The 13,777-nt window shown below is 34.8% G+C and overlaps 1 pseudogene; it reads right to left on the bottom strand.

Annotated features, from left to right (window-relative positions):
- Positions 1-4,531: 4,531 nt before the first annotated feature.
- Positions 4,532-12,014, bottom strand: LOC149802835 (uncharacterized; annotated as a pseudogene).
- Positions 12,015-13,777: the final 1,763 nt, after the last annotated feature.

Below are 13,777 nucleotides of genomic sequence, written 5' to 3'. Positions count from 1 at the left end.
GGAGTTATATTTATTCCTGACAGAAAAGTCCTTCACGAATATATATGACATGGGCGCAAAGGCAGATTTATTCGCTGAAGATCGGAATGGTTCATAGAATGTCATCTCGCGAGACAGCATAGGTGGGACTCGAGTCAAGGAACAAAAACCTAGGAAACCTGAGAAACCTAGTATGGATAACCAGGGAAGGAATAAGGACAAGCAATGTTTGACTGGCAAGGAGTGGGGTCATCTCTTTCCCAATTCTCCTAAATGGATGGGATCAGTCCAAACAGTCGCCGTGGCCATTGAAGGCAAACGGTCGGTAGATGGAAAACTCGATGTTAGCCAGCAGGCTAAGCGGGAAGCAATGCACGATGCCAGTGTTGCAAGCAGAGATCGGTCGCGGTGTTATCCAATTCATTGGCACGTGTATTTTCCACGAGGTAAGGGTACCAATGACGAATGACACTGACAACGGACAAGAAGTGACCATTTTACGAGAAACAGGGTGCACTAGTGTAGTGGTGAAACGGAGCCTCGTTAGCGATAACCAATTGCTTGAGTTTAAATCGCCTTGTATGCTACTGGACCAGCAATCGGCCACGTTCCCGTAGCAAGAATAGTTATCGACACAACTTTTTTGACCGGAATCGTTCAAGTGTTGAGCATAGCCAACACGATCTATGCACTTACGATTGACAATGTAAAGGGATCTAGGCTCCCAACCATGTCTGACTTTCTATTCCCGATCATCCAAGCAGTGCAAACCAGAGGTCAGGTAGGAGGATAACAAAACCATACGCAAATTAAAAGTACCGGAAGACATTACCGATATCTACCTAGAGGAATTTCTGAACAAGCAAGAACGTGATGCGTCTTTACGCGAATCAGCAGAGAATGTTTTATCCGGTACCGTGAAGAACTATAAGAACGGTGGGTCCGCCAGATGTCTACAACGTAATGGTTTCATGTATAAAGAGTATACTACACCTGAGGGTACGACATTTTTGCAGCTAGTTGTTCCCCAGAAATTCAGGTCACACGTACTCAGGGTGGCGCACAGTCGAGTACGGCAGACCATTTAATTATGAGTAAAATAACAGTTAAGATATTACGTGAATGTTATAGACCAAAAGTTAACAGTAACGTAGCACAATTTTGTCGTTCGTGCAAGGTTTGTCAGAAGACGTTCTCAAGGGAATTCGACTGCGTCATTGACATGGAATGTAGGTCCACTATACAGAAACATTATGTACAAAGACCTGTTCGAACAATTGATAAAGGGTCTTGAACGTAGTATGTATAGCGGTGATAGAGGATGGGTCGTGTGAAGAATCGGAATTCGTATCCAGTTCCGAAATGCCCCTTGAATACCCTATGGACATAGAGAAATAAGGTATAAACCAGACTAATGTATGCCCGGATTTATGTAAGGGTCAGCGTACGTATATTTTTGAGGTTTTGTCCCAATACCCAGACGTGTTTAAGGACAAACCAGGCCGAACTGGATTGATTCAACACGAGATCAAGTTGAATACTTCAGAGTCAATCAGGATTAAAGGATATCCAATACCGTTTCTGTCAAAAGAAGTGAAGAAGTGGGGGAATTGTTAGCAAAGGAAGTGATCGAACCTTCCAATTCCCCGTACTCGTATTAGTTAGAAAGATGGTTCAGACCGTTTCCCCATTGACTCTCAGCAACTGAAAAGCATCACCGTGTTCGATGCAGAACCAAGCAAACTGGATATTGGCAGGTACCAATCGCTGATAATGCTTGCGCGTTGACAGCATTCGTGACTCCCAAAGGTCTTTATCGATGTAAAGCAATGCCTTTTGGTTTAGCAAACGCCGGCGCGTAGTGCGTTCGTCACAGGCGTAAACCGTTAAACGGAAAGGAAAACGTCGACAGTTTAGTAGATGATATCTTTGCTTATAATTTACTGGATGACCATGTTATGGTATTAAGGGACTTGTTTGATAAGCTTCACACTACCTATCTTACAGCTTGGCCCACCAAATGTAATATAGGATGTTTGGGTTATCTTGTAAGCAGACTAGACCAATTAAAACCTTACCCAGACAAAATAGAAGCAATCAGAGATGCGCATAGACCAGAAACCAAGAAAGAAGTAAGATATTTCCGAGGTTTTATTGGGTTTTACAGGAATTTTGTTCCCAGTTTTGCTGCTATTGCCAGCCCATTAATTACAGACTTGACTAGGAAAGGACAACCGTATAAAGATCCTTGGGGTGGGTACAAGGAAAAGGCGTTTAACGTTTTAAAACAGAAATAGATAAGTGAACCAATCTTAAAGTTGCCAGAATTGAACATAACCTTAGTGCTGAGGTCTGATCCGTTTGATACGGGGCTTGGGGTTGATTTTTTAGAGGAGGAAGAGGGGATGAAATTACCCATTGCTCATGCAAGTAGGAAATTGTTCTTTAGGGAGCAAAACTGCTCTGTGATGAAGAAGGAGCCTTTGTGTGGGCGATAGGGAAATTCCATACATATCTTTTCCGGAGGGAGTTTGCCTTACAAACAGACAATCAATCGCTCTTACACTTGAACAAAGCAAAGGTTGCCAACGCAAGACTGATGCGTTCGGCATTGTTTTTGCAATCCGAGTGTCCGATTCGTGGTGTTGCAAGGGTCATACAATGTGGGTGCTGTTTTTTAATTAGGTGTAATTAACAGATTACTGTCGTTCAGTATTCAAAATTGAATGTTTTAATAATTGTTTACATTTACATTCCATGATTTTTCTATAATTGTTACCACTTTTTAAGGCGGAAGGTATTGTCCCATAATTGTATGATTCTCTTTATTTATTTAATACATGTACTAAGTTTTTGTTTTTTTACAAAGATACCCGAAGGTGATTTAAGTACATTGTACAATAATTTGAATCAGTGAGTTCGGTTTATCCCATGCCGCGCGTGGCTTGTATTTTCAATGGGAAAACCGAATGCTCATAATTCTTTTCTCATTAGTCATTAAAGGTTGTATTTCTATCACCATCAGAAGTGTGCTCTTATAAATCCGAAATCCCACCCGGTTATCTTGTTACAACAGAGAAATTATACTTGAAATGTGTCCGCATACCAATTGCCATGACTTTTTGTGAAACAGGTTTTAAATTATTGAGGTTGTAAGAAACATTGCGCTTGGAAGGCAAAAAGTACCTTAGAGTGTAAGTCAAACTGGGTCCGTGATATTTGAAGTGTAATAAACGAGATACTGAAGAAATAAAAGACCAAAGTGACTGAGACGTGCAAAATAAGGTTATATTCTTCTATTTTTTTTAAAAGTTACTTGATCTGAAAATATAATGATATTTAGAATGAAACTAAGAGAGAAGCACTCAAGCCTGAAAGCATGATCACTGTAGCCTATTTTATTATGGTTGAGTTGCCATTTTCTTAAATGAGTTATTTGTGTGGATCTAATAGGGTTCTGTTTACTGAAGTTGTAACTAAATGAGCTGCTCTTTCTGCCATACCAACTTTCATGAGTTTGGGTGTAACAGAGTCCAATATATTGAGAGCGTGACGAAATGACACATACATCAACGTACGAACATACACATGAACGAATTGGGAAAACATCAAGTCCCTTCCACATTTCGATGACGATGGTAAAATAGACATAATAAACCAAACATGGCTCGTAGCAATATGTACAAAGACCCAAAAGTTGCATCTGCAAGCAGCACTTTAAAATCAAAAGTTCATTTTTATGCTAGTTTTCACTCGTCTACAAATTCACACCGTGGTCCATGTAATCGAAAAATCTACCGTTTGTTTTCAAATGTAACTTGAAAGATACGCTTTGCCGTTTTGAATGTAAGCAACATAGATACGATCTATTTATATATGGTTGTGAGCTATCAGTGATCTTTCATGATGTACGAAAAAATAGTTTATGCGTGATAGGAAGCAAAACACTGCATTAAAAATTATTATTTCATATTTAGAACATAGACTGTACTAGTCATAATGAAAACGTCTCTTTTTATGACAAAGATAGTGTGAGTGACCTAAAAAAATCAAATTTAATGGAGAATGTCGCCTTTTCAATTTTATGCAAATGTTAAAAGTTAGTGAGATGTTTCATGAATCTCTTCATAAACATGTGAAGTTTTAACCAACACTCTTCTAGAAGATTTGTTATTTTTTGACAAGAAAGAGAATTCATCAGAACATGTGTCTTTATGAAAATTCACTCGATCTTTACGTTTTCGGTTAGAAGGTACACCCACATATTACGCATAAAAAGTGATTAAATTTTCCCAAACACTCGATTGTATTACTAAGACAAATCGTGGTGAAAGATATATTTATTAATGAAAAAGTGTCCATTTCCTGAAAAGAATTAATATTTCAGGAAAAAAGTCCCTTTCCAATTGAAAACATGTTTGGTTTTGGAAATCACATCGTGCATGATATTAACAGCTAATGTTAATAAGTATTCAGATTTATTCAATTCTTCCTATCACAATGAAAATTGCAGGAAATACTGATAACAAAACTATGAATACGTTAGAAATATTTATTTATCTACGCTTGTTTTGTCACACGTTACGATTTGCTTCCTTGTGGTCATTTGTTCGGACCCAACGCAATAGTGGTACGTGAACAAATTTGTGGGATCCCATTTCTGCTTAATCTCTAACAGACGGTTATAATGGTTACCCCAAACAGCGTCTTCTCAGTTGCCAAGGTCATAAGCTGTTTCGTTTATATACACTCCGCTTCCATACCGTTAGAGATTCTGGGAAAACTCCATTCCTGCCGCAGTATTTTCCTTGTCTTTAGTGGGTTCGGACATCACGACTGCGCATGTCATGCAGACAAGGCCATTCCGGAAACCAGAGTGTATGGGCGCCGGGTCATTTGAGAATTGACTCACTTTACCTGTCAAAAATTTGTAAAAGTATCAGTTTTTAAACGAGAAAGCAGTATTGGCTGGTTCAAGCTTGAAATGTGGTCTAAGTATTTCCTAATCTCATTATACCATCACTTTAATTTGAATTTACGATGTGAAGTTTTAGAATTTATTACTCATGCGTCGGGATATGTTTGAGCATTTCTATTTTGGTATTGAAACACAAAAAAGATTGTGCCTCATGCAAACAAATTACAGTCAAATTCATATTTAACAAAAATTATTACATTTCTCACTTATTAAAAATCTTTTCTTGCTTCTTACACTTATTTTATTCGACAATGAGATTCACTGAATTTGAACTTTGCTATTTGCCTATTGCATACAAATTTAAATTCTTAAATATAAATTTAAATATAAAGCATTTTCATCCGCGCGATTAATAGGAGATACATTTTGACAATCTTGTTCTGTCTTTTGCCGTATGTGTGGTGGTATGAACTTAGGAGTTCTACTCTTGGGTCTCTGTAGGACATTGGTTGATATAAAAAAGATAAGATATTCACAAATATATATATATATATATATATATATATATATATATATATATATATATATATATATATATATATATATATATATATATATATATATATATATATATATATATATATAATCCCTTTATATGAGGAGGGGAAGAGGCCACATAGTTTGGCAACCACCCGTAGAACAGTGTTTGGAGACACAGTTTTAATAATAAGCAATGAGATTATGATATATGCCATGATTACCTTTGGAAGAATCTAAATAGTTTAGTTAGTACTGTTACAAGAAAGTTAACAAGCATTTTATGTGCCCACTATTACCATGGGTAACAAAAAGTATTTTCAGTTAAAGAGAATTAACATATATTTAAGAAAATTATTGACTCTTGCGTATGACTGTACCATGAACCAAGCAACAGCAGAAATACACGAAAAGTTGCATCACCACCTACCTCCGATGAGTGTGCCAACACATATCATGAATACCTTCTGTCTGTAATATTTTGCAAGTTCATCGAGCATAAAATAGGTAAGACTCGTGTTCAAACTTCCTGTCTGAAGAAATGTCCCAAGTGTGTAGACTCTGGTGATCGGAATAGCAAACATGTCTTTCTCATAATCATAAAAAGTCGTTTTATTCTCTATTGTCAGTTCACATCCATACCGTAAGAAACAATCTTTCAATGGATCCAAAACCTAATTATAAAGATGAAACGTTTATTTGGCTTATACAAACAGGACACTGAAGAGAGGGTCAGATAGGAAGAAAGTGCCTATTACCTAAATTTGAACAAAATATATTTCTACTTAAAATTACGATTTAAAAAAGGTACTGATAAATTGGTTGCTTTTATAATTTGTCAAAACATTAATCACATCAGCTTGTTACTTATCAAAAGAAAACACAATTTATAATTTAACATGGAGAATTTAACGTCCTTTTTAAAGTGATCAAGATAAAGTAAGGATTTAACTCAGATTAGGCTAAAAATATTATCTGGTAAATGCTTCCTCAGAAAAAATAAATTAGTGACGTTTTGGTCCTATATGAAAAAAGCAAATTGCACTTTCTTGTTAGCTATGAGCTAGTTTAATACAATTACTCTTTAAATATAGCATATAGCATAATATTAAGTCAAATTCAATCTGTATTTCAGTACACTGAAACGGTGATTTGCAGATTTTATGGAAATTGATGTTTAGATTTACGCAGTTTTATATTGGAACTATACTACATTTTATTATCGTGTTTCTATAACAAATATTGACTATCAAAGATTCTGAACTTTAGTAATATTTGAGAATGAAATACACCTACTGCGTCGAAGATGAACATAAATTCCGATACGCACAAGAAAATCTGGAAATACATAGACGGAAATGTATGGCTGTACAAAGAAGGTAATTCTAGACTGGAGATCGCTCCCATGGCTGATACCTACCAAAAGTACAAATGACAGAGAAGCTGACCAAGAAATATCTGTCAGGATAATACAATCTGACAATTAAGTTTGTTTTCCTACTTTTAAGTAACGGCAGCCAAACTGGCTTAGTATGACAAGTTACAAATAAACAAAGGCAAGATATTCAACGGGATTCGAATTCATATCTCTGATATATTATCTACTCACTCTACCAAGTCTCATGGTGTGCAAAAGTTCTTATACCATCATAAAATCACGCTGTTTTAAATCACATCATTTTCCCTTGTCGAAAGATACACCAGTCGTAAGATGAGATAAGACTTGACTGTTTTATAATCGTCATGCCACAGAACAAGAATTCTACGTAAACTGTAATGAACTTTTTACCGGAATGACATACAAACAACAAATGCATTACATCAGTTTGATTCTCGATCACATATCAAAACATCATATTATTTTTTACAAACAATGATACAAATCACGTAACATAAAATATAAGACGGCAAAGAATATTAAAAAGACAGTAATTAAAAGTGATGTAAATATTTAGGTAATTAATAAAAGTGTAAATTAAAGGAATGATCCTAAATCATATTACTTAAATTATAAATTATATTTCAAACTCAATTAAATTGAAGCAAAGCATCAGCCTAAGTCTAAAAGCAATATAAGATGCAAATTAAGGTTTGCTTAAGATATGAAAAAAGGTGTAACAGCTCGACACGTAATGGTACGAAAGAGAAAGACTACAAAACAAGTTACACAGATAATTGAACTCTTCATTATGGCAGGAGAATTGGTGGGTGTGGCGTATTTTTTGATGATATTACATTTGTTGTCTTTACAAATCCAGAATAAATTAATAATGTAAACTAAGTGATTTGCTAATTCATTTGTTTGAAGGGCATCTGGATTTAAAAATTGTTTTTTTTTATATATTGAGGTTTTAATTTTAAGGACATCTAAAATATCAGAATATGTAATATTGTATTTATTAAATTTAGAAAATCGTCCAAATACTAGGAAGCAACCTTATTTAGAAGTTTAAAAGTCTCCAGACTCATTGATCTAAGTCTGTGAACCTTCATGGTTGACATGTTTGGCTTACGTAAAAGCTTGTTATCTGCTTCCGTGCTAGTTATTTACAAATATCACAAGACACTCTAGTACATTTTCAAGTTCAGTTGTATTCATATCACTACAGACGTGCAAGGCTAAGGGACAAAATTTGAATATGAAGAGGATAAAGGTATGTAAGATTGTTATTTTTAAAAAGTCTTTTTGACGTTTGATCAAGGTATTTCAAGGCAGTTGTCTCGCGGAGTCGTCATTTTTCTTATATGTGAATCGAGCTGAAGATGATAGTCGATATCAATTCCTAGCAAACCGACAAGTCCTTCTCAGTTTATAACATCATTGCTACCAGGGTTCATCAAGAATATTTACTTCCCACTACTAGTGCTTGAAACTTTTCAGGGTTTGTTCATAGTGAACCAGTCAGTCACGACGTTAGCCTCGTTTCCATGTGTGTCAAGTTAGGCGAAGCATTGAACAAAATGTTATCAACATGATGGATATATAGAGAACCATATTTAATAAAATAACAACTATCATGGATAAAAACATTCAAGAATAAAGATATGAGATTTTACTTCCTGTATAAGCCCTTTGTTAATTTCCGTTAAAAAATGTTTGATTAAACATCTGCATTATTATTATAACTATGACCATTATGCTAAATAGTTTTGTCCGATTTGAATACAGTCGTTTAGTACAGGTTTTTGAACTGGCTCAATATATTTATATTAATTTGCTAACTACAGCTACATTTGATGAATAATTAGCACAATATCATTAGCGTCTGCTAGCTTTGATATAATCGTAAAATATTCTTTCAAACTTGTGTCTTTCTGCACTCAACCAAACTGTTTATACTGAGCTTCCTCATAGTTGCTATCCCCCGACTTGCTTTGATCTACCTAGATATGATGCTTGGTTTACGTACGCGTTAAACATCTCACTACGGAGCCATTGTCCATTTGTTTTTGTTTTTTTTTATCATTGTTATCTAAAAGGCAAATTGGTAGCTTTGACACGTATAGACATATCTTTGCGGAACACTATATTCGTGGCTATGGAAGAAGATGTTATTTTCAATGAGGAAATAGTATCTTTTTTCGGAACAGTCATCAAATTAATTGAAATTTCTAATTTCCCTTGCTGCAGCACCATGAAACATTCCAAGCTAATTTTGTCCTGGAAGATCGAAATTCAAGGTCTAGCGAAACTATGGGCTCTTTACTGGGAGAAGGGTGTTAGGTTAAGTGTAGGAATTATAAATCTGCATGACTTACATTCTCGGTTTTACTGTCCCATGCACCGAATTTAATCAGCAACAACCTAAAGGTTTCTATTCGGCTGATCCCCTGTATTATTCGTGGATTGTTATCGAGTATTAGGTAGCCTAGATAATCGCTTGATAAATCCTTTACAAACTTGTTGAAGCCTTCCAGAAAATAAAAACCGCTCCAGAACGCATGCGGAGGAACGTGCATAGGTGCGGTGATGACCATTTTTACGAGTTGTTTCGGTTGATAATGTAACTTATACGTAAACTTAACCACGATGCCGTACGTGACGCCACCACCACCTCTAAGCGCCCAGAATAGATCTGAGTCACTTTTGTCTCGAACGGTTCCGTTGTCATGGTACACTCTGCTACCATTTGATGTGTAGTCTATGATCCGCCCATCAGCAACCACAACCTTTAAATGAAAGAACAAAATCAGTGACCACTGAGGAATTTATGAAGCGTTTAGAGCTTGGTAGAGGTCTCATCAGCCTTACTGAAATGTAGAGAATATGGAGATTGGTGTATAATCAACTTCATTTCCTCCATTATATAGCCAAAGATAGTCAATCGTTGACGACATAGCACATTTTTGGTTCCACATCATACTCTTTTGGCGTTTTGTAAATAACTTCTTAAGCTAAAGCTTACACACACACACACACACACACACACACAGAGACACACACACACACACACACACACATATATTCCCATACTTTGCAACGTTTCTCCTTTCAACCTATTGTTATAGCTGCTTCTGAGATGGAGCGTATGCTAAAGGAAACCTGCTGGATTTACCGTCTTAATATGGAATATCCAAAAGGTCTAAATTTCAGAACTCTCCCATATTCATTAATTAATTTTTTCTGAATGAAGTCCCCTGTTTACAATTTAGTTATGAATATTGTGAAGATTTTCTAATTTACAGAATAACCTAGCTAGTGAAAATATAAACTAATATCATAAAAATAAGTTTACTAATTCTTTAAAAATGAAAGGGCATTTAAAATAAATTCTCAATTTATTATGATTAATTACTTATAAGATTCTTATTTATTTTCTGATAAAAGTATTATGCACACCATACTTTTTTTATATAGTTTTTTATTAAATAATTTGAGATCTGATCAAATATTGAACATTTGTCAATAAGATATCAAAGTATAATATATCATTTTTAAAAAATGCGCATTATACTTAAAAAAAATATTAGTAATGCTCTTTATTTATATTTATTCAGAAAGTTTTGATATAGTTATCACTAGAGATATATGTATCTTTAAGATCAAGATTTATGTGTTTTTAGGTATTAAAATATCATTTATCTGTACTCTATATACATATTTCCATGTCTATTATTAGTAAAAGATTAAAACAATTAGGTTAAAAATGAAAGCTAAGATATCATCTCATTTATATCATATTGTTTGTATTATTGAACACTTAGAAACAGAATATATTTAATGACGTAAGCAATGATATTGAATTCAGTGTGAATTCAGTCTGATGAAGCAATAAAGCAAAACCAGTCACACATTCTACGTGTTGGTAGCCAACATTTGCTAAGTCTTTATCTTCTTTATTCGTTTTAGAAATATTTCAATTTCGAATGTATTTAATATGTTTACCAAACAATCCTGTCTTAAAGGCGAATTTAAAGGCATCAACATATTAAATACTCTTTTAAAAGGAAACGTAAATATTAAATAAAAATATCATGAAAGAAAATGGAAGACGCACAGTACAACCTTAATTCTCTGCGGCAAGAACGGTTGAAATTCCGTTCTTATGGACCAATAATGTTCCATTAAATGTTTGATATATTAGAAAAGGACGCATATAACCAAAATCCAGATTATCTGCGTCTTCTAATCTACCAAATCAAATTATCTAAGTTATACTGTGCTTGAAAATGAAAGCAATATATAGAAATGATAGATAGTCGATCGATCGATCGATTGATCGAGAGAGAGAGAGAGAGAGTTCTGGCCAGCAGTCTTGATATAACTTTGATTTACCATCATTTCAAGGACTTGGCTGTGTGGGAAGTCAATAGACTGGACCTAAGAGATAACAAACAATATATTGAGTCTCCAAAATGTTCTATTCTGCCACTTCTAATATCCACAAATGAAAACGGTACACGACAGTATTTTGAGACAAATGTTCAAACATGGTTATAAATATGCCAACAACGTCCCGATAAACTCTAAAGACGTTTTGCATGAAACTCTTTTACATGGGTTAATTTATTTATTTTAATTTCGAGCAATTAATGACGGTTTTGATGCAGACGTTAAGGTTAAAACCATTGGTCTAACCACTGATAATTATCGCTATAGGGCGGGTGACTAAGAATTCTTTAACAATATTCCATTAGATGGGCGTTTGGATTTTGATCGTAAATACAAAGTCATATACTGCAACGGCATCCTACTAAGTGCCTTTGTCATATTTTATAGCTATAAGACATCTACAAATAAATCAGATGTATATCTATGTCGGCACGACACAAACATGTGTCAGGGTGAACATAATCCAGAGTAGAATAAGCTTGTATATAGACTATTTCACTCACCTTTTCATATATTTTGAGCCAAGAATTGTCAGTCTACAGTTACCTCCCCTGCATCATGACGCTTTGAATTCAAAATGATGGTGATCTCTTTCATGGAGAACAGGTTGATCATCAGGCTACCGTCGTCCGTTTAGCGCCCATTGTAGTCACGGCCCGAGGAGTGGACTGTCACATGCAAGCTATATATTTTCGCAAACAACGCTGACTTCTGTACGTCCTCTACTGAACTGGCCATTACTACCATGCCTGGATGTCTAGAAGAAAATTTAAATTAGCAGCAAGGACATTTCAAACTCGATTTTGAATCATATTCTTTTAATCATATTTGCTGAATTTCGCGCAGTCCTGATAAAAGGTTTTGATGCAGAAAAGTCGATCTACATAACATTCATAATTTATATTTTAATGAAAGAAAATTTGCTTACTAGTTTTATGATCGAACCTTGACGTACGCCAACATATTTAAACATCGCTACGAATGTTCTTTTGACCAGAAATTTTTATTTAATCTTGCATACATGCATCTATTGACAGACGTACATCCATATGGATGAACAGGACAAACAATGAGATATGCTCTTTTTTTGTGGAGTAGGAATACAACACAAACTGAAAACAGAATCCGGATACAAATAATGTCTCTATTTATATGATACTAATAAAGAAACCTTCTTTCCATGGGCAAAGAGAAACTTCTATGTCACAAAAGAGAATAAAATGGTCAACTTTCACTGAAAACTAAGGGATATACTGGAACAGGAAGGGTAGATCATTATTATAGAACAGAGTTGAAAACACAAACAAAAAAAATAAACAGAGACCTGTCAATAATAATAATAATAATAATGATGTTTCTGCCTGCATCAAAATAGTTATCACACGCCTCAACATTGATAAATTTTATTTTAGCTTTTGATCTTAAGCCACCTGCTTCGGTCCATCTTGGTGCTTTATTTGATCTGTTTTAAGACTCATACGATGCATGTGGCGTATAATAATTGGCCACACATTGTTAGAAATACATTTGTTTGGCCGGCCAGGATGTAAAAGTTTGGTATATTAGAAAGACAGACTCAATTGCTTTAAGCAAATTTAAATTTTGTGTAGACCTTATTACCCATAAGTTGAGAAAGAAATTTCACTCTAAAATTCAATCAAAATCTAAATATAATAAAGTTGAAAGACCGCTTCGATAACGAAATTCAAACATATAACACGGAAGCTGTTTAAATCGGTTTCCAAACCTTTTTCTTATCCTTTTATTTCAACTTAAAATTGAAAAACTCTGGAATTACAATATTTAGCTATTCTTTCAGAAGTAATCACGAGAACAGACAAAGAAATACATGGGTTGTTAGTATGGTGAAAAATGATACGGCTTAACATGTAGTTTACATTGTTGCAATGTATACTGTCATCCTTTGATGGACGTAACAAATATATTCATCTTTAGTAATGTATTTCGCCTACACTTTCCAGATGTGTATACTTTTGTTTTTTATTTGATATATTGTCACAAGCACGATGGGCTTTTGGACGGAGACAGAGTTAATGTTTTATTACATTTCAAATGAAGAGAAACAAACGGCATGACATAAATCTACAACTACCACGTCCACAAAACATAAATATCAACGACGTTCAGGTCATGGGTTTTTAAATGTGTGCAGTACTTACTAACATTTCCAGTATTATAACTCTGAATCAGCGGCTTCTGAATTCGACTACAGCACTGTTTGCCACAGTCGAGTTTAATTATACAGCTGTTTGCCGCAGTTGAGTTTGACTACAGCAATATTTAAACAGACTTTATATGGTGGGATTTAGGAATAAAAGCTGAGGAAGTTATTCAAGAGCTATCAAAGTATAGTGCACTGATGCATTTAACCTAGAAAATATGACACCAATACAGTTATGGTATAGGAAAAAAATGTTAAAATTACCTAGCGTCAAACTTGTGCATTTTGGTTGAAAATCGCTCGGCACTCACATCGAGTTTCCTTTACG

Source organism: Sinohyriopsis cumingii, chromosome 3 (assembly GCF_028554795.1).
Source record: "Sinohyriopsis cumingii isolate HCF-2022 chromosome 3, ASM2855479v2, whole genome shotgun sequence".
In the NCBI taxonomy this organism is placed as follows: domain Eukaryota; kingdom Metazoa; phylum Mollusca; class Bivalvia; order Unionida; family Unionidae; genus Sinohyriopsis; species Sinohyriopsis cumingii.
The sequence above is the reverse complement of the archived record's forward strand: the minus strand, read 5'-3'. Positions and strand labels throughout refer to the sequence as shown.